Source organism: Salmo salar, chromosome 19, assembly GCF_965601325.2.
Source record: "Salmo salar chromosome 19, fSalSal1, whole genome shotgun sequence".
In the NCBI taxonomy this organism is placed as follows: Eukaryota; Metazoa; Chordata; class Actinopteri; order Salmoniformes; family Salmonidae; genus Salmo; species Salmo salar.
In genome coordinates this window covers 69,972,767-69,992,054 of record NC_138309.1, presented here as the reverse complement: position 1 = coordinate 69,992,054, position 19,288 = coordinate 69,972,767, and the positions used below count along the sequence as shown (strand labels likewise).

The window sequence follows — 19,288 nt, the reverse complement described above, 5'->3', positions numbered from 1 at the left end:
TGTTGGAAAAATGTGTTGTGTCGTGCACAAAGTAGATGTCCTAACCAACTTGCCAAAACTATAGTTTGTTCACAAGAAATTTGCAGCATGGTTGAACACTTAGGTTGGAGTCATTAAAACTAGTTTATGTGAACTTCCGACTTAAACTGTACATGGTAATTATGGCGACTTCTGGAGGACTTCCTCCAAACAACCAAAGCTTTTGCAATATGAACTAACATGTTGTCCATCCAATCAAAGTATTGGAGAATGAACCTAGTACTATGCATGTGTGATTTAGAAGCTTGGTGAGTTGGTGACATAGGTTGAGATAGTGAAAAGTGATAGTTGAGCATATTTTGAATATTATTCCATTCAAATTAGTTTCTTCAAACTACAGGATACGGAGGTGGTAGAACCCCTTCATTGCCCTCATCAGATTCAAGCTTCTGGGAAAAAGCCATGTCCAGTGTTATTGCCCTACCATACCTCCTTGCTCATCCAAATAAAATATTTAAATGTTGATCATTTATTTGACGGAGATGCTGCCGACAGAAAACCCATTGTTGTGAGATAAAGAATCGAAACAGCAACTCTCTATCTCAGTATGTTTAGCTCAGGTACGGTATTTGATGCTGTCTGGACTAAAAGAGTATGGCATGACATTTTCTTTTTTTGTTACACCGCATCAGATACATGGGGCTACATATTGTACGACAGAAAAACGCTGTTTTTGTCGATCGGATGCTATTTTGGACTTATGTGCAAATGTAACCTACTTTTTGAAGTGGTTTGTTTTACAATCAGATGACAACACCATGACTGGTTGTGTTCATGCCACATTAATAGGTAGGCTAAAACATTTTTAAAGTTGAATTAAATGTTACTATAAAACCCACAATAGAACTGCTAAAGCAGTAATTTGGACTGCTCATGAATTAAAACTATTTTTTACTCTGCCAAGTCATGATCCCCTCCATCCTTGACTTTTCCTAAATTAGTCTAAAATACACACTGTCGTTGTTAGAATCTTAATATCAAAAACAGAACTAGTATTATAGACAGTTTTAGGGGGGCATGTCATTTTTTAAATGTTTTTCCCCGTTGCCCCTCTCGACAGTAGGGCTTGCTCCCCTCCTTCTCCCAATAGTTGAATAGGCCGTGCCCAGTTGAAACTCACCCCGATAATTACCTCGAAAGGGAACCTAAACTATACCAAAACTAATTTCACACATATAATAACAGACTAAATAAATTAAGTGGGCTAAATTGTGATGGGGGAGAATGGATGAGTTGATGAGCGAGGGGGAGTGGACAACACATAATTATGTAGGGCATCACCAATAGTGAATGAAGAACAGGGTGGGCCATTGTATTGATCTATTCTAATTATAATCTGAAAATGATATGTACTCTATTAGTCTACTCTGGCCTACTTGGAGTACACAGTGAGAGTGTACATAATTTACAATGGCAAGATGACCTAGACGAATGGATGCACTCGTTAGCGTTGCTACGAAATCTGAATGTAAAAGACTCAGATGGTGGGGAAGAAATTAATCATGATGACATCGCTGTTGTGTATTCTTCTGATGCTGAGCCTCAACCTGAGCCTACATCTCTGAGGCCTAACTGGAAAAAAAGCCAAAACTGTGCACTGAGCAGGTGCCCAAGCCACCAGCAAATGAAATGGTGAGACAGGAGAGATGTCGGCACTATTTTGAATAGAACCAGCTGTTGAGAATTCTACGGGCTATTATCAGCACAAAATGTCATCACTGAGGGAGCAGGGCATACATTTCAAGCAATAAATAAAATCAGCAATGCACTCAACAGCTTTTGTTGTTGAGGCTTTGTGACATGGACATGCTCCAACTGATAATTGACATGATTTTCACTTTTATTAATCACACTTGGAGCTTGTAATGATGTTTAGGCTAACGATGTTTTCGTCATTTGAATATGCATCTTGCTGACCGTGTCTCTTGGTGGTTGGGGCACTTATTTTGTCTTTAAAAATGTGCTTATACCGGGTTCCAACACCTGTAACGTTTTTGGTTTGGAGATGTAGCGGAGTCAGGCGCAGGACACAGTTTGAGTTCAAAACAGTCTTGTTTACTAAAAAAAAACAAAGTCAAAATCTCCAACAGCAAAATAACAGGGTGAGGAGAAACACCTCCAACAACCACTGACAAAGAACAATCACGGACAAAACAGAAATGGAAGCCAGAGGGTTAAATAAGGCACATAATAAGGGAATTGAAAACAGGTGTGTGTATAATTAAGACAAACCAAAACGAACAAACATGGATCGGTGGCGACTAGTAAGCCGGTGACGTCGAACGCCGCCCGAACAAGGAGAGGGGCCGACTTCGGCGGAAGTCGTGACAACGCCAATGCTTTCTGTTTCATAGTTGTAACAAAGGCACTCCACGAATATTATCTATTGAACTCCTAATTATTATTATAATTGTGTGTGTGTGTGTATATAAAAAAATAAAACGTGCTCTCCTTTAAAAAAAACGTTCCCCCTTATGAAAATCCAATATCAGTCAAACAGATTCTTTCTAGTGCTGGCCATGAAAAAAACAAATCGTTCATGTAATGGATGAAGATCTGCATATTCAAACTGCTCAACACAATGAGAAGGTAAGAAGAAACAGATATTTTCAAGCAGCTTATCGACACTACTGCATTTTTTTGGGCATGCAAGAGTTGGCTTTTACCTAGGTGAACGATGAAAGGGGAAGTTCCTCTAACAAGGTCAACTACAATGAGCTTAGAGGTAATTGCACATTACGATGCTTTACTTGCTAAGCATATGGATGTTTCTACTGTCTTCTCTGGGATGTGGAAATCAATTCAGAATGATTTGATAGCTTCCATCGCGTCATCTATTAAAAAAGAGCTTGACGCAGTGCATTTTCTTGCACAACGCACATTCAAGTGCGCTTTCCACTTTCCTCTGGTATTTATTTAGCAAACATGATAACACATCCCCACTCTCGACAGACACAAGCAAAAACTATTTTCAGAAATGTTGCAGCAGCGTAGGCTACACCTTAACTGGCATGCTGTATGGGATGAAAACTATACGATTTTTCAGTCTGTTCAACTGTAGGCTACTAAGAACAGAAGTTGCATACAGCCTATGCTTCCTGTTAATCTGAACAGGGTAAACTAATTAGTAACGTTATGTATTTAAAGTCCATTTGTTTGTGTCAGGAGAAAATGTGATCAAATTTTGTTTAAATTCCAACTTTGGCTAGCTAGGCTACCTCGACCTTTTCAATACAAAATGATTAACTGGAATTAATCAATCACACAATAGTGATTCCATAGACTGTGAGTACATTTTTAATTAGGCCTACAGCTGCATAAGCCTACACAATGCAAACATGCATAAAGCAAGCTCAGCAGCCTCAGCCCTGTGAGTTTTATTGTCCATCAGTTGTTGTCTCGGTGTCTGTGCAGAGGAAACCCCTATGATAGTCTAGTCTAGAGATAATTCATATGAACAAATCAAATTTTATTTGTCACATGCGCCGAATACAACCTTACAGTGAAATGGTTACTAACAAGCCCTTAACCAAAAATGCAGTTTTAAGAAAAATACAAAAAAGAAAGTTAGAAATACAAGTAACAAATAATTAAAGAGCAGCAGTTAAATATCAATAGCGAGGCTATATACAGGGGGTACCAATATAGTCAATGTCTGGGGGCACCGGTTAGTCGAGGTAATTTAGGTAATATGTACATGTAGGTAGTTGTTAAAGTGACTATGCATAGATAATAACAGCGTAGCAGCAGTGTAAAAGGGGTAGCCAAATAGTCTGGGTAGCCATTTGATTAGATGTTCAGGAGTCTTATGGCTTGGGGGTAGAAGCTGTTTAGAAGCCTCTTGGACATAGACTTGGCGCTCCAGTACCGCTTGCCCGTGCAGTAGCAGAGACAACAGTCTATGACTGAGTGGCTGGAGTCTTTGAAAATGTTTAGGGCCTTCCTCTGACACCGCCTGCTATAGAGGTCCTGGATAGCAGGAAGCTTGGCCCCGGTGATGTACTGGGCCATACGCACTGCCCTCTGTAGTGCCTTGCGGTCGGAGGCTGAGCAGTTGCCATACCAGGCTGTGATGCAACCCGTCAGGATACTCTCGATGGTGCAGCTGTAGAACCTGTTGAGGACCCATGCCAAATCTCTTCAGTCACCTGGGGGGGAATAGGTTTTGTCGTGCCCTCTTCACGACTGTCTTGGTGTGCTTGGACCATGTTAGTTTGTTGTGCATGTGGACGCCCTATAGGCTGTCTCGTCGTTGTCGGTGATCAGGCCTACCACTGTTGTGTCATCGGCAAACTTAATGATGGTGTTGGAGTCGTGCCTGGCTGTGCAGTCATGAGTGAACAGGGAGTGCAGGAGGGTACTGAGCACGCAGCCCTGATGGGCCCCTGTGTTGAGGATCAGTGTGGCGGATGTGCTGTTACTTACCCTTGCCACCTGGGGGCAGCCCATCAGGAAGTCCAGGATCCAGTTGCAGAGGGAGGTGTTTTGTCCCATTGTCCTTAGCTTAGTGATGAGCTTTGAGGGCACTATTGTATTGAATGCTGAGCTGTAGTCTTTGAATAGCATTCTCACATAGGTGTTCCTTTTGTCCAGGTGTGAAAGGGCAGTGTGGAGTGCAATAGAGATTGCATCATCTGTGGATCTGTTGGAGTGGTATGCAAATTTGAGTAGGTCTAAGGTTTCTGGGATAATGGTGTTGATGTGAGCCATGACCAGCCTTTCAAAGCACTTCATGGCTACAGACGTGAGTGCTACGGGTCGGTAGTCATTTAGGCAGGTTACCTTAGTGTTCTTAGGCACAGGGACTATGGTGGGTCTGCTTGAAACATGTTGGTATTACAGACTCAGACAGGGAGAGGTTGAATGTCAGTGAAGACACTTGCCAGTTTGTCTGCGCATGCTTGGAGTACACGTCCTGGTAATCCATCTGGCCCTGCAGCCTTGTGAATGTTGAGCTGTTTAAAGGTCATACTCACAACAGCTGCGGAGAGCGTTATCACACAATCATGCGGAACAGCTGATGCTCTCATGCATGTTTCAGTGTTACTTGCCTCGACGCGAGCATAGAAGTAATTTAGCTTGTCTGGTAGGCTCGTGTCACTGGGCAAGTACAAGGTTGCTGCAGTTTGACAGGGTTTTCATCCTCCTCATGGCCAGAAGTTTTCAGGAGTTTTACAAAACCATGTGACCTGATTAGAAAAACTGGTCACGCTATAAGAATATTTTAAGATGATACACAACGCAGAGGACTAAAGGTCAAGAGGGAGTTAACGATCAATGGAAATAGTGTGTTTCTGTACTATGGAATTAATGATCAATGGGTCAGAGACATGGGAGGAATTTGTCTTTACATTGAGCCTGAAACAGGATACTTGTTATTTGGCCATTGGCCCAATTTTACTGAAAGGAATTCTAATTGGTCAAGCACATGCTAGGGTTGGGGGTTATAAATTACACCCTGTCACTTTGTTCTGTGGAGAGAATCACTGAGGACAGACATCTACCTCCCAGCATAACATCTATGATTTGTCCTCTTTGAAAAAAAACAATTTCTCCCCCTTATTTGCTTTGGTGTCTGTGTTAATGAAGAGTAACATCAACTGCTAATAACACCATATTCTATATAAAACCTTTTTACAACTGATTAATCACTGTCATTCCCTATAGGGTCCATAGTTTTCCAGGTTAGGTTACCAGATTGCCAGCCTCCACAGCATATAATACACTGCTGGTTTGCTCATACTTCTTTCTATTCTCCTAGTCTTTTACTGTATATGTAAAATGATTAAGAAAAAACAGGTACATGCACAAATATTCCCATATACGGTACCAGTGAAAAGTTTGGACACACCTACTCATTCCAGAGTGTGCAAAGCTGACATCAAGGGTGGCTAATTTGAAGAATCAAATATCGAAAATATATTTTAACAAACCTAATGCAATGGTCAATCTTAGCGCTGGCAGTAGTGTTATAGGTTATAGGAGTGTGTCAAATATTTTTGCTATTTTCACAACCAGAATTATGGGTGCAGTGGTGAGAAAGAGCTGGGTTTTGATTAATAAACAAGTTGTGTTGCGTTATGGTCCCTCATTGGCCAATCAGAATGTTGTGTATTAACGGTTGTGTAGTTGTGTATTAATAGTCTTTTATGTATTACATTGTAATCAACTCCAATTAAAATGTTAGTCCCTTATACCCTAGTTTGTTAAATAGCCTGCCCCATGTTGAACATGTTTGCAGTCCACACTGTTCTATTTGCACTCCTTCAATATGTAAATACATTGGTAAAATCCTTAAGGGTCTATTGACCCGTGCATCAAGCTAAGTAACAATTGAAAAAATCCCCATCAACCTGCCAGTTTAAGCTAGAGATATCAATTCACCTCATCGGCCTTCTGCATCTGTGGTGGAAGGTGGCCAAGCTACAGCAGTGTTTGTCGCACCATGAGACATCCCAAAAGTCTTCTCACGAAAACATCTGCAGTGTCCGAACAATTTGGCTTACAAACTAATATGACCCTGTTGTAGAAAGGGGAGACTTATGAACATGAAGGTGTTCTCCAAGCCCCACAAGTGTCATGGGACTCGTCTGAAGGTAACCCATACAAATTAATGGAAGTGTGGAGGTAGTTTTGCGGCAAAGAAAACAAGGGGTTAAATATGTCCAAAAACTAGAATATTTCCTGAGCTTTCTTATAGCTCCTATATATATATATATATATAGATCTCACATAAACTTCAAAACCTTATGATTTATTTTTTGTATGTCTTTTTTTGCCATTTAAAAATGGGTTATTCAATGCTTTTCTATGGGCTATAGAATGGCCAAATTCAATACTTTATAAATGTTGTATATTTGTTTTATACCTAAAGGGGTCCTAAAACTCAAAATCAAATGGATAAATGATCCATGGTATTATCATCTTAAACAATGATGTATGTTACCTTAGTAGAACTAAAATAAAACACTATCTCTTGATTAGATAAATATTCAACCACCTGTTATGCTCGTCGATTGAAGAATTAGACCAAGGTACGCTTACCACGCTGCACATCTTTCTTTTATTAGATGAACACCAACAAAACCTCAAAATACAGAACGTAACGTTCTGCAGGCTTCACAGCAGCTATACAAAAACAAGATCCCACAATCTCAGGTGGGAAAAAGGGCTGCCTAAGTATGATCCCCAATCAGAGACAACGATAAACAGCTGCCTCTGATTGGGAACCATACTAGCCCAACAAAGAAATATAAACAGATTTGCCCACCCAAGTCACACCCTGACCTAACAAAATAGAGAATAAAAATGCTCTCTAAGGTCAGGGCGTGACACCACCTGAGTCAATACATGTTAGAAAATCACCTTTGGCAGTGATTACAGCTATGAGTCATTCTGGGTAAGTCTCTAAGAGCTTTCCAGACCTGGACTGTGAAACATTTGCCTATCGTTCTTTTCCACATTCTTCAAGCTCTGGTTGTTGATCATTGCTAGACAACCATTTTCAGGTCTTGTCATATATTTTCAAGCAGATATAAGTCAAAACTGTAACTCTGCCACTCAGGAACATTCACTGTATTCTTGGTAAGCAACTCCCAAGTAGATTTGACCTTGTGGTTTAAGTTATTGTCCTGCTTAATGTAATCTCCCAGTGTCTGATGGAAAGCAGACTGAACCAGGTTTTCCTCTAGAATTTTGCCTGTGCTTAACTCCATTCAGCTTCTTTTTTTTTTATCAAAACAAAACTCCCTAGTCCTTAATGATTACAAGCATACCCATAACATGATGCAGCCACTACTATGCTTGAAAATATGGAGAGTGGTAATGTGTTGTTGTAACGGGCATCGTAAGGATTGGACCAAGGTGCAGCGGGAACATGTATACTCATTTTCTTTATTAATTTAAAAGGAAAAACAAACAAATCACGTATACAAAACAACGAACGACACTAAACAGTCCTGTCAGGTGCACAGACACAAAACAGGAGACAACTACCCACAAACCCCCATAGCACAAACACCCCTATATATAGGACCTTCAATCAGAGGCAACGAGGAACAGCTGCCTCCAATTGAAGGTCAATCAACAAACCCTAAACATAGAAGTAGAAAAACTAGACTGAACATAGAAAAACATTAACCTAGAACATAGACCAAAAACCCCGGAACACTCTAAACAAACACCCCTCTTACATAATAACATAGCCCAACAAGCCCCAAAACACTCTAAACAAATACCCCCTGCCACGTCCTGACCAAACTACAATAACAAATAACCCCTTTACTGGTCAGGACGTGACGGTTGTATTTGATTTGCCACAAACATAACACTTTGTATTCATGACAAAAAGGTAATTGGTGTTATGACTCTCCCGTGAGGATCCAAAGATCATGTTACAATGGATCAGAGTCTACAGAGCCCTTTCACCCGCAGAGGAGAGGAGGGATTGTGTCGGGGTCTTATGACACCTCACGTCGATCGTAAATTGCAGGCAGCAGATGACTCCTTTTCGTCTCTAGTATTGGTGAATGGAATCCCTTTGTTACAGAAGGTTTTGCTGCCCAAAAATCTAACGTCCAACAGTGAACACTGGGACAATATATTTCAACATCTGAATGTGGGGAATGATGCGAGATGGAATATGGGAAATTAATGTCTATTTTGTGATGTCATTTAAAATGGCATAAAAGTGATGAAACAAAAATATTGTAACCTTAAGAGCTTTCGCACTGTGTATATCAGGTTTACATCCTTTACGCTGTGTAGGAAATATCAAGTATGAAGAGGGAGCTCAGAGAGCGTGTCAGTATGACAGAATTGCCCCTTTTTACTCAAGTGTATAAAAGACTGAGTTAACCTGTTAGGGATAGGGGGCAGCATTTGCACGTCTGGATAAAAAAAATGTACCCGATTTAATCTGGTTACTAATCCTACCCAGTAACTAGAATATGCATATACTTATTATATATGGATAGAAAACACTCTAAAGTTTCCAAAACTGTTTGAATGGTGTCTGTGAGTATAACAGAACTCATTTGGCAGGCAAAACCCTGAGACATTTTCTGACAGGAAGTGGATACCTGATGTGTTGTATTACCTTTAAACCTATCCCATTGAAAAACACAGGGGCTAAGGAATATTTTGGCACTTCCTATTGCTTCCACTAGATGTCACCAGCCTTTACAAAGTGTTTTGAGTCTTCTGGAGGGAGATCTGACCGAACAAGAGCCATGGAACGATGATGTCCCATTAGACACCTGGCGCGCGAGTTCATGTTGGGTACCCTCGTTATAAAAGAGTATGCATTCGTCCACCTTGAATATTATTCATGTTCTGGTTAAAAAAGGCCCTAATGATTTATGCTATACAACGTTTGACATGTTTGAACGAACGTAAATATATTTTTTTCCCCTCGTTCATGACGAGAAGTCCGGCTGGCTTAGATCATGTGCTAACAAGACGGAGATTTTTGGACATAAATGATGAGCTTTTTTGAACAAAACTACATTCGTTATGGACCTGTGATACCTGGAAGTGACATCTGATGAAGAGAATCAAAGGTAATGGATTATTTACATAGTATTTTCGATTTAGATCTCCCCAACATGACGTCTAGTCTGTATCGCAACGCGTATTTTTCTGGGCGCAGTGCTCAGATTATTGCAAAGTGTGATTTCCCAGTAAGGTTATTTTTAAATCTGGCAAGTTGATTGCGTTCAAGAGATGTAAATCTATAATTCTTTAAATGACAATATAATATTTTACCAATGTTTTCTAATTTTAATTATTTAATTTGTGACGCTGACTTGACTGCCGGTTATTGGAGGGAAACGATTTCCTCAACATCAATGCCATAGTAAAACGCTGTTTTTGGATATAAATATGAACTTGATAGAACTAAAAATGCATGCATTGTCTAACATAATGTCCTAGGAGTGTCATCTGTTGGAGATTGTAAAAGGTTAGTGCATCATTTTAGCTGGTTTTATGGTTTTGGTGACCCGGTCTTTGAATTGACAAAACATTACACACAACTCTTGTAAATGTACTGTCCTAACATACTCTAAATTTATGCTTTCGCCGTAAAACCTTTTTGAAATCGTAAAACGTGGTTAGATTAAGGAGATGTTTATCTTTCAAATGGTGTAAAATAGTTGTATTTTTGAAAAATTTGAATTTTGACATTTATTTGGATTCAAATTTGCCGCTCTTGAAATGCACCTGCTGTTGATGGAGTGCACCACGGGTGGCACGCTAGCGTCCCACCTAGCCCATAGAGGTTAAGAATTAACATACCAGAATAGAAGGACCACAAGCTGCAGCTAGGTCTACATTGGTCATGACCCTGGAAATCAACACGAGTTGAAGAAGACAAAGTAGCCTCTAGCTATCAATGTTACAGTTGAATATCTGTTCTAAGTACTGTAACTAAGAAAGTGAATTTATGTAGGACCATCCGGTTATTCTCTTCAAATCATCGTCAAGAACACTGCTCTCATAACAACTTTGGGGATCATTGACATGGCTGACTAGCTGTCCTCAGAAGACCACTCTTCCAGAACGAGTGAAAGTGAACACAGGCAAGGAAAAGGACATTGTGACCTCTTGTGGACAATCAGAGACTTACACTTACGAACTAAGGAGAAGGCCCAATCAAACCCTTTTCATGATGTGGGTCCCTTTTCACGAAGGCCTGGGTCCAAAAGAGATACACGATGAAGACCTTCAACACGTAAATATATGCACTACTTCTTACCAAAACGGGCGGCAGTTCGGGGCAAGGTATTAAGATTACTGTGAGTGTAGTTCCCAAATGTATCCAAGTGTTGTCTCGCTTTCTCTCTCACTTTCTCAATCTCTCTTTAACTCCATCTTTTGTAACACATATTGTGTTAGTCCGCTACGGACCTGTTTTCATCGTATAAAGTTTGTAATCAATAACCTAGACCATGTGTGTGTATCCTGTGTTATCATTTAGTTTGTTAGTAAATAAATAATCAAATAAATTTGTGTGCTACGGAATGATCAGTAAGACTCGGGTTTGTGCAGATTCAAGAAGTCTACGACATTCAGAATGAAAGCGATATGAGGTAATGATTGATATGTGACTTATCGATATATACTGCTCAAAAAAATAAAGGGAACACTTAAACAACCCATTGTAACTCCAAGTCAATCACACTTCTGTGAAATCAAACTGTCCACTTAGGAAGCAACACTGATTGACAAATTTCACATGCTGTTGTGCAAATGGAATAGACAACAGGTGGAAATTATAGGCAATTAGCAAGACACCCCCGATAAAGGAGTGGTTCTGCAGGTGGTGACCACAGACCACTTCTCAGTTCCTATGCTTCCCGGCTGATGTTTTGGTCACTTTTGAATGCTGGCGGTGCTTTCACTCTAGTGGTAGCATGAGACGGAGTCTACAACCCACACAAGTGGCTCAGGTAGTGCAGCTCATCCAGGATGGCACATCAATGCGAGCTGTGGCAAGAAGGTTTGCTGTGTCTGTCAGCGTAGTGTCCAGAGCATGGAGGCGCTACCAGAAGACAGGCCAGTACATCAGGAGACATGGAGGAGGCCGTAGGAGGGCAACAACCCAGCAGCAGGACCGCTACCTCCGCCTTTGTGCAAGGAGGAGCAGGAGGAGCACTGCAAAATGACCTCCAGCAGGCCACAAATGTGCATGTGTCTGCTCAAACGGTCAGAAACAGACTCCATGAGGGTGGTATGAGGGCCCGACGTACACAGGTGGGGGTTGTGCTTACAGCCCAACACCGTGCAGGACGTTTGGCATTTGCCAGAGAACACCAACATTGGCAAATTCACCACTGGCACCCTGTGCTCTTCACAGATGAAAGCAGGTTCACACTGAGCACGTGACAGAGTCTGGAGATGACATGGAGAACGTTCTGCTGCCTGCAACATCCTCCAGCATGACCAGTTTGGCGGTGGGTCAGTCATGGTGTGGGGTGGCATTTCTTTGGGGGCGGCACAGCCCTCCATGTGCTCGCCAGAGGTAGCCTGACTGCCATTAGGTACCGAGATGAGATCCTCAGACCCCTTTTGAGACCATATGCTGGTGCGGTTGGCCCTGGCTTCCTCCTAATGCAAGACAATGCTAGACCTCATGTGGCTGGAGTGTGTCAGCAGTTCCTGCAAGAGGAAGGCATTGATGCTATGGACTGGCCCGCCCGTTCCCCAGACCTGAATCCAATTGAGCACATCTGGGACATCATGTCTCGCTCCATCCACCAACGCCACGTTGCACCACAGACTGTCCAGGAGTTGGCGGATGTGTTAGTCCAGGTCTGGGAGGAGATCCCTCAGGAGACCATCCGCCACCTCATCAGGAGCATGCCCAGGCGTTGTAGGGAGGTCATACAGACACGTGGAGGCCACACACACTACTGAGCCTCATTTTGACTTGTTTTAAGGACATTACATCAAAGTTGGATCAGCCTGTATGTAGTGTGGTTTTCCACTTTAATTTTGCGTGTGACTCCAAATCCAGACCACCATGGGTTGATTAAATTGGATTTCCATTGATTATTTTTGTGTGATTTTTGTTGTCAGCACATTCAACTATGTAAAGAAAAGTATTTAATAAGATTATTTTATTCATTCAGATCTAGGATGTGTTATTTTAGTGTTCCCTTTATTTTTTTGAGCAGTGTATAACTTATATATATATATATATTATTGAATTTAACTCAGGATAGTATCTCGTTAAACAACTTATTCTGTGGTACCCCAATTCCTAATGAGTTCATTGTTACATGATTAATTTAATCTGGAAACAATTAAACATAGTTGGTACTGTATGTTTTGTTTTTCGTCAGCATAACCTGTTATTTAGTCTGGTTCATGGAATGATTTTGGATGTGTTCTATGTGATTCTTGAATAATGAAGTTCACATTTATCTTTTACAATTATCAGTGAAATTGGGGAATAAAGTTGAAGAATTTTATTTCCCATCAGTACAAAACACTGTTTAGATGCTTTTTAGACAAGAATGCTGTTTAGATGTTTTGTTGCATCATACAGTTGAAGTCGGAAGTTTACATACACTTAGGTTGGAGTCATTAAAACTCGCTTTTCAACCACTCCACACATTTCTCATTAACAGAGGCATTGTCAGTCCCTATCCCCAGGAGTTTCTCTTTTTTAAGACAACACTTCTCGAGGAAAGCCACAACAGCACGGGCTATAGATTTGGCGTCTCCTCCCTCCAACTCAACAATCCCCAGAAATGTTGATCCAATTATCTGCTTGGTGTCAGTACAGTACTGTATCGCAATCCCCAGGTACTTAAACGCTTACATCCGTGGACTCATCGAGGAGGAGGCTGAAACGCTGGTCACCCACACCAACTTTTTCAGAAAGTATGGTGCTAAAACACCATTAATCATTTCTGCGCACTTTGTCCTGTGCATTTTGAAGTGGGTTGCAGCAGTGGAGTCTGAGAAAGCAGCTCTAAATGCTTCTCCAATGTGATTACATGCCAGCATGGAACAGTGTTCAGCGATAGCTAATGCCATGGTGGCCTCAGCCTTTTTGCAGAGTACATTTTTTTAACCATAAATGGCAGCTTGTTTTGGGTGGAACTGTTATAAGACTTTGCCTTTTGAGTATGTTTTATGAGTTGTCATGTGTTTCACTAAGTTTGGCGTAGAAATCAGCCTTATAATACAGGCAGTATACCCGTCTATCATCTCCAATAAACGGCTTCAATCAGCCTTTTCCCACTCCTTTCTGTATGTCTGAGTGTACAGTTTAGACTGAGACATGATTAGCTAGCCAGCTAGATGTTTAGCTTATGTCACTGAGAGGCACACACACACAGTGGGCAGGGTGAGTAAGTGACTGAGGCTGTGTGAGTCAAATGCAGTGATCTTTTTGTGCATTGATTTATTTTAGACAAAGAACATTTTACATCCCGCCCTGAATGTAAGCAAGGGCGTGATCAGCCAGCGGCGACTTCCCGCATGCGCGATTCATTTGCAGTCTGGACGCGAAGGGGTGAACATCTCCTGCTCTGACTGCAGCTGGGAGGGACTGCTGCTCGAGGACTGGGCCGCCTGCGAGTGCTTTGGAATGGGGGTGGGGCCCACGGCAGCACCCGCTGCTCGTTGAGAAGAGTAAGAATGATACATGCTTTCACGTAATAGTCTGCAAAAGTCTCCAATAACAATAGAAAAAGTTGCTAGATTTGTCGCTAGTCGTTGCTTTTTTGAAAATGTGTCGCTAAAGGGGTCTGAATACTCGCTAAATATAGCAACAAAGTCGCTAAGTTGGCAACACTGCCAATGAGCGCAGCTGCGCTTATTGTTTGTAACATGAGTGTATGATGACGGGTAGCCTGGTGCCGCGCCAGGGAGAAGGAGTAGGAGCAGGTGTGACAGGATGAAGGTCTACGTATTCAAACTACGCAACACCATGAGAAAGTAAAAAGAAACAGTGATGTCGTAAAGCGGTTTATCGACACCACTGCATTTTTGGGCATGCAATAATTGGCTTTTAGAGGTCACTAACGAGAGGGAAAGTTCCGCTAACAAGGGCAACTACAAGGAGATTGCGGAGGTAATTGCACGTTGCAACGCTTTACTTGCTGAACATGGAAGTTTCGACTGTCTTTTCTATGATGTCAAAATCAATAGAGAATGATTTGACAGCTTCCATCGCATCATCCATTAAAAGTGAGATTAGAGAGGTTGACACAGGGCATTTTTTTTCGCACGCGTTCCAGCAGTCTTTCCACTTTCCTTCTGTATTTATTTAGCAAAGGAGATAACACATCACTCTGGACAGACACAAGAAAAAACTAATTACAGAAATGTTGCAGCAGCCTAGGCTACACCTAAACAGAGATCTGCCATGCTGAATGGGATGAAAACGAGACAATTCTTCAGTCTGATCAACTGTAGGCTACTAATAATAGCAGCTGCATACAGCCTATACACCCTGTCCATCTGGTCAGAGTAAACAAATTGGTAACATTAAGTATTTATAGTCAATGTGATCAAATTTGGTTTATATTCAAGCTTGGGCTGGCTAGCTTTCAATCCAAAATTATTAACTGGAATTAATCAATCAACATAATATTGATGACAGATTTGAGTTTGTTTTATTAGGCTTTCAGTTGCATAGGCCTGCATGATGCAAACATGCATAAAGAAAGCTTAGCCCTGTGAGTTCTATTGTCTATCAGTTGTTGTCTCTGTCTGGGTAGAGGATATCCCCCTCTTAATCTAGTATAAATATAATTCACATGAACAAGTATAAGGTTGCTGCAGTTTGACAAGGTTTTCATCCCCCCCAGGGCCAGGAGTTTTTTTTATTTCTTTTTCTTTTTTTAAGCCATGTGACCTGATTAGGAAAAACTGGTCCCATCATAGACCATATAAAATATTTTTACAACGGATTAATCACTGTGTCATACTTTATAGGTTCCAGAGTTTTCCTGGTTAGGCTAACAGATAAGGAAAAACCCTGGGCCCCAGGGGTGAACATTTTGGGACCTATGGTGCAACCAAATCAAATGTATTTATATAGCCCTTCTTACATCAGCTGATATCTCAAAGTGCTGTACAGAAACCCAGCCTAAAACCCCAAACAGCAAGCAATGCAGGTGTAGAAGCACGGTGGCTAGGAAAAACTCCCTAGAAAGGCCAAAACCTAGGAAGAAACCTAAAGAGGAACCAGGCTATGAGGGGTGGCCAATCCTCTTCTGGCTGTGCCGGGCGGAGATTATAACAGAACATGGCCAAGAAGTTCAAATGTTTATAAATGACCAGCATGGTCAAATAATAATAATCATAGTAGTTGTCGAGGGTGCAACAAGTCAGCAACTCAAGAGTAAGTGTCAGTTGGCTTTTTCATAGCCGATCTTTGAGAGTATCTCTACCGCTCCTGCTGTCTCTAGAGAGTTGAAAACAGCAGGTCTGGGACAGGTAGCACGTCCGGTGAACAGGTCAGGGTTCCATAGCTGCAGGCAGAACAGTTGAAACTGGAGCAGCAGCACGGCCAGGTGGACTGGGGACAGCAAGGAGTCATCATGCCAGGTAGTCCTGAGGCATGGTCCTCGGGCTCAGGTCCTCCGAGAGAGAGAAAGAGAGAATTAGAGAGAGCATATTTAAATTCACACAGGACACCGGATAAGACAAGAGAAATACTCCAGATGTAACAGACTGACCCTAGCCCCCCGACACATAAACTACTGCAGCATAAATACTGGAGGCTGAGACAGGAGGGGACAGTAGACACATGTCTATGCAGTTGTCAGACCAGTCTGCTTGCAGTTGTCAGTTATCGTCAGGATGATCAGGGCTTTATTCAGGAACATTTCTTGGGCTACTTTGATGTCTCAGTCTGTTTGACTTTGATTTCTGAAATGTCTGAGTTTATATTCATGGAGAAACTTGTTGCCCAAACATACAATGGTGCAGCTGTAATGGAATGTATATGCTATTTGTATTTACAGCTAACTCCCCTCCTGTTCCCTGATTTAATTAACCTCTACGGGATCAGTGTCCCTAAACTGGGACTGTTGTTCAATATGCGATAATGAGACTAGAATGACATTGTAAGCAACAGCCACCTTTCTGGGCTCCCGAGTGGAGCACTGTTCTAAGACAATGCAATGCAAGAGGTGTCATTGCAGTAGCTGGTTGAAATAAAAGCTGCATCACATCTGGCTGTGATTGGGAGTCCCATAGGGTGGAGCACAATTGGCCCAGCTTTGTCTGGGTTTGGCCGGGATTGGCCGTAATTGTAAATAAGAATTTGTTCTTAACTGACTTGCCTGGTTAAATAAAAATAGACATGTCTTATTTGGGCAGAAAGCTTAAATTCTTGTTAATCTAACTGCAGTGTCCAATTTACAGTAGCTATTACAGCAAAAAAAAAATGGCATGTTTGAGGATAGTCTACAACAACAAACACTTTATCACGTCAACTGGTTTGACACATTCACCTCTGAAGGTAAATAATGTACTTACATTCAGTAACTTGCTCTGATTTGTCATCCTGAGGGTCCCAGAGATAAAATGTAGTGAGTTTTGTTTATAACAAATACATTTTTAAATTCAAATGTAGGAACTGGGTTCTACAGTTTGACACCACAGCTGTCCCTGGCTCCACACACACCCTGCCCGGACATCTAGATGTGTGAAGGTTGGTGTTTTTTCTGTAGGGAAGCAAATTATCCATCATGTATGATATTCCTGGGAGCTTGTAAACAAATGTTTTTATTACCATATTATTTTTGTATGTTCTCTATAGTTATGTCCTTGAAAATGTTTAGTTTGACCATTTCAGAACATTTGGGCAAACTCCTGGCATGTAATTCTTCACTGGATCAGTCTGAACCTTTGCACACATACTGCTGCCATCTTGTGGACAACATCTAAATTCACACCCATAATTCTATCTCAATGGATGGCCTTTCTCTTGCATTTCAAAGATGATTTGTATTATCTTTTTCCAGAGCTAATGTGTTATATTCTCCTACATTCATTTCAAATTTCCACAAACTTCCATAAACTTCAAAGTGTTTCCTTTCCAATGGTATCAAGAATATGCAAATCCTTGCTTCAGGTTCTGAGCTACAGGCAGTTAGATTTGGGTATGTCATTTTAGGCAGAAATTGAAAAAAAAGGGTCTGATCCTTATTAAGAGGTGATGACCACTACCGTTGTCATCTCTCTCCTGACATGAACTGAAGCCACGTTTCATGTGCCCGCTCATTCACTGGCAAGTTGAATGTTTCCTGTCCCAGCACTGTGAGTACACTTATACATTTTCTCTCATTACTGTATGTAGAGTCAATCACACAAACACAATCATATTATTACACATCAATGATTTTAATCCTTGCTTGGACTAACTCATTCTTAGCTCTTTTGTCTAACTGTGTTGTGTTATTGTTTTTTGTCCTCCCAGTCAAATCCTGTCCTGCCCTCAGTGGAAGAGTTGAGCTCTCTCCGAACACCATCCATCCATCCATGATGAGCCTGTCCTGCACTGAAGTCTATGAACACCTCAGCCCCCGTCCTTCACTGAAGTCGAACCTCTGAACACCTCAACTCATGCCTCATACCCTCATTCAATCACTGCTGTGATCCCTTCCCAACACTGTAAGTAGCTCTCTCGTTCCCATTCCCCATAATACTGTGCTATAAACGTCTTTATTAAATGCTTGAGGTTAAAATAATCAGTCTTTGACGATTTCTTTTAAACACGCTTTGCCATCTACGTGCATTTCGCGCCTATACTATGGGTCTCCCATCCTCCTCAATTGTTCAAGTCACCAGCCTCCACTGGTGTCCACATACTTTTGTGTATATATAGTGTATTTCATCTGTTATATGTGTGAAATCAGTTTTGGTATAATTTTGGTTCAGTTTTTTTGGCAATTACCGGGGTGATTATCAAATTGGCATGGCACCTTCCACTGTTGGGAGAAAGAGCAGAGCAGGCCCTACTGTCAGGAGGAAGGGCAACGGGGGAAAACCTTTAAAAAAATGGCATGCCCTTCTAAAACTGGTTATAATTACAGCTCTGTTTATGATATTAAGATCCTAACAATGGCAGTCTGTTATATAGACTCATTTAGGAAAAGTCAAGGAGGGGGGGGGGGGGGGCATGACTTTAAAATTGGCAGAGAAGGAGGACCAGAAGGAGCCGCTGCTCAGTGCAATGCAGCCTCCATCCTCATGGATGAAGACCACGTGGAGCTAGTGTAGCGAACCATGGCAGCAGTGGCCCTACCCTCTCTGGCCATCTTGACAGGGCCCCGGAGATCTCAGACGACTAGTGGAAGGACATGGTCCAGAAGACGCTCCAGACTCGCCAAACCTCAGAAGGCCTGATTATGGAGCGCAAATAAGACTGAATTGCCTCCTCTCCCACAGCGTCTTTAACTGTGCCCTGCATTTCACCATCACACTTACCCCAGGGGAGTCTGAGCTGAGGTCCTCTGAACAGGTCATGAGTCCTAGGTGTCTCAATTCTTGAGATATGAGAGAAATTGTGCAAACCCCTTTATGTCCAATTCATATTATATTGGGATATACCTCCTAAATATTTGTGTTTGAAAGGCGCCTCTGGGTACTCACTGATCCTAATCTAGAGGGTGACAGGTAGTTTAGTGGTTAAGCGCATCAGGCCAATAACTGAAAGATTGCTGGTTTGAATCCCCAAGCCAACTAGGGGAAAAACCTGCCTGTGCCCTTGATCATGCCA

General features: G+C 41.7%; 1 long non-coding RNA gene across 1 annotated transcript in view; it reads left to right on the top strand.

The window, feature by feature from the left end:
• Positions 1–17,259: 17,259 nt before the first annotated feature.
• LOC123728952 (uncharacterized) overlaps positions 17,260–19,288 on the top strand; it is a 31,257-nt gene continuing 29,228 nt past the window's right edge. The window contains exons 1-2 of the long non-coding RNA XR_006760637.2: positions 17,260–17,826; positions 17,987–18,180. This is a non-coding gene — a long non-coding RNA (uncharacterized LOC123728952). The remainder of the gene's footprint in view (positions 17,827–17,986; positions 18,181–19,288) is intronic.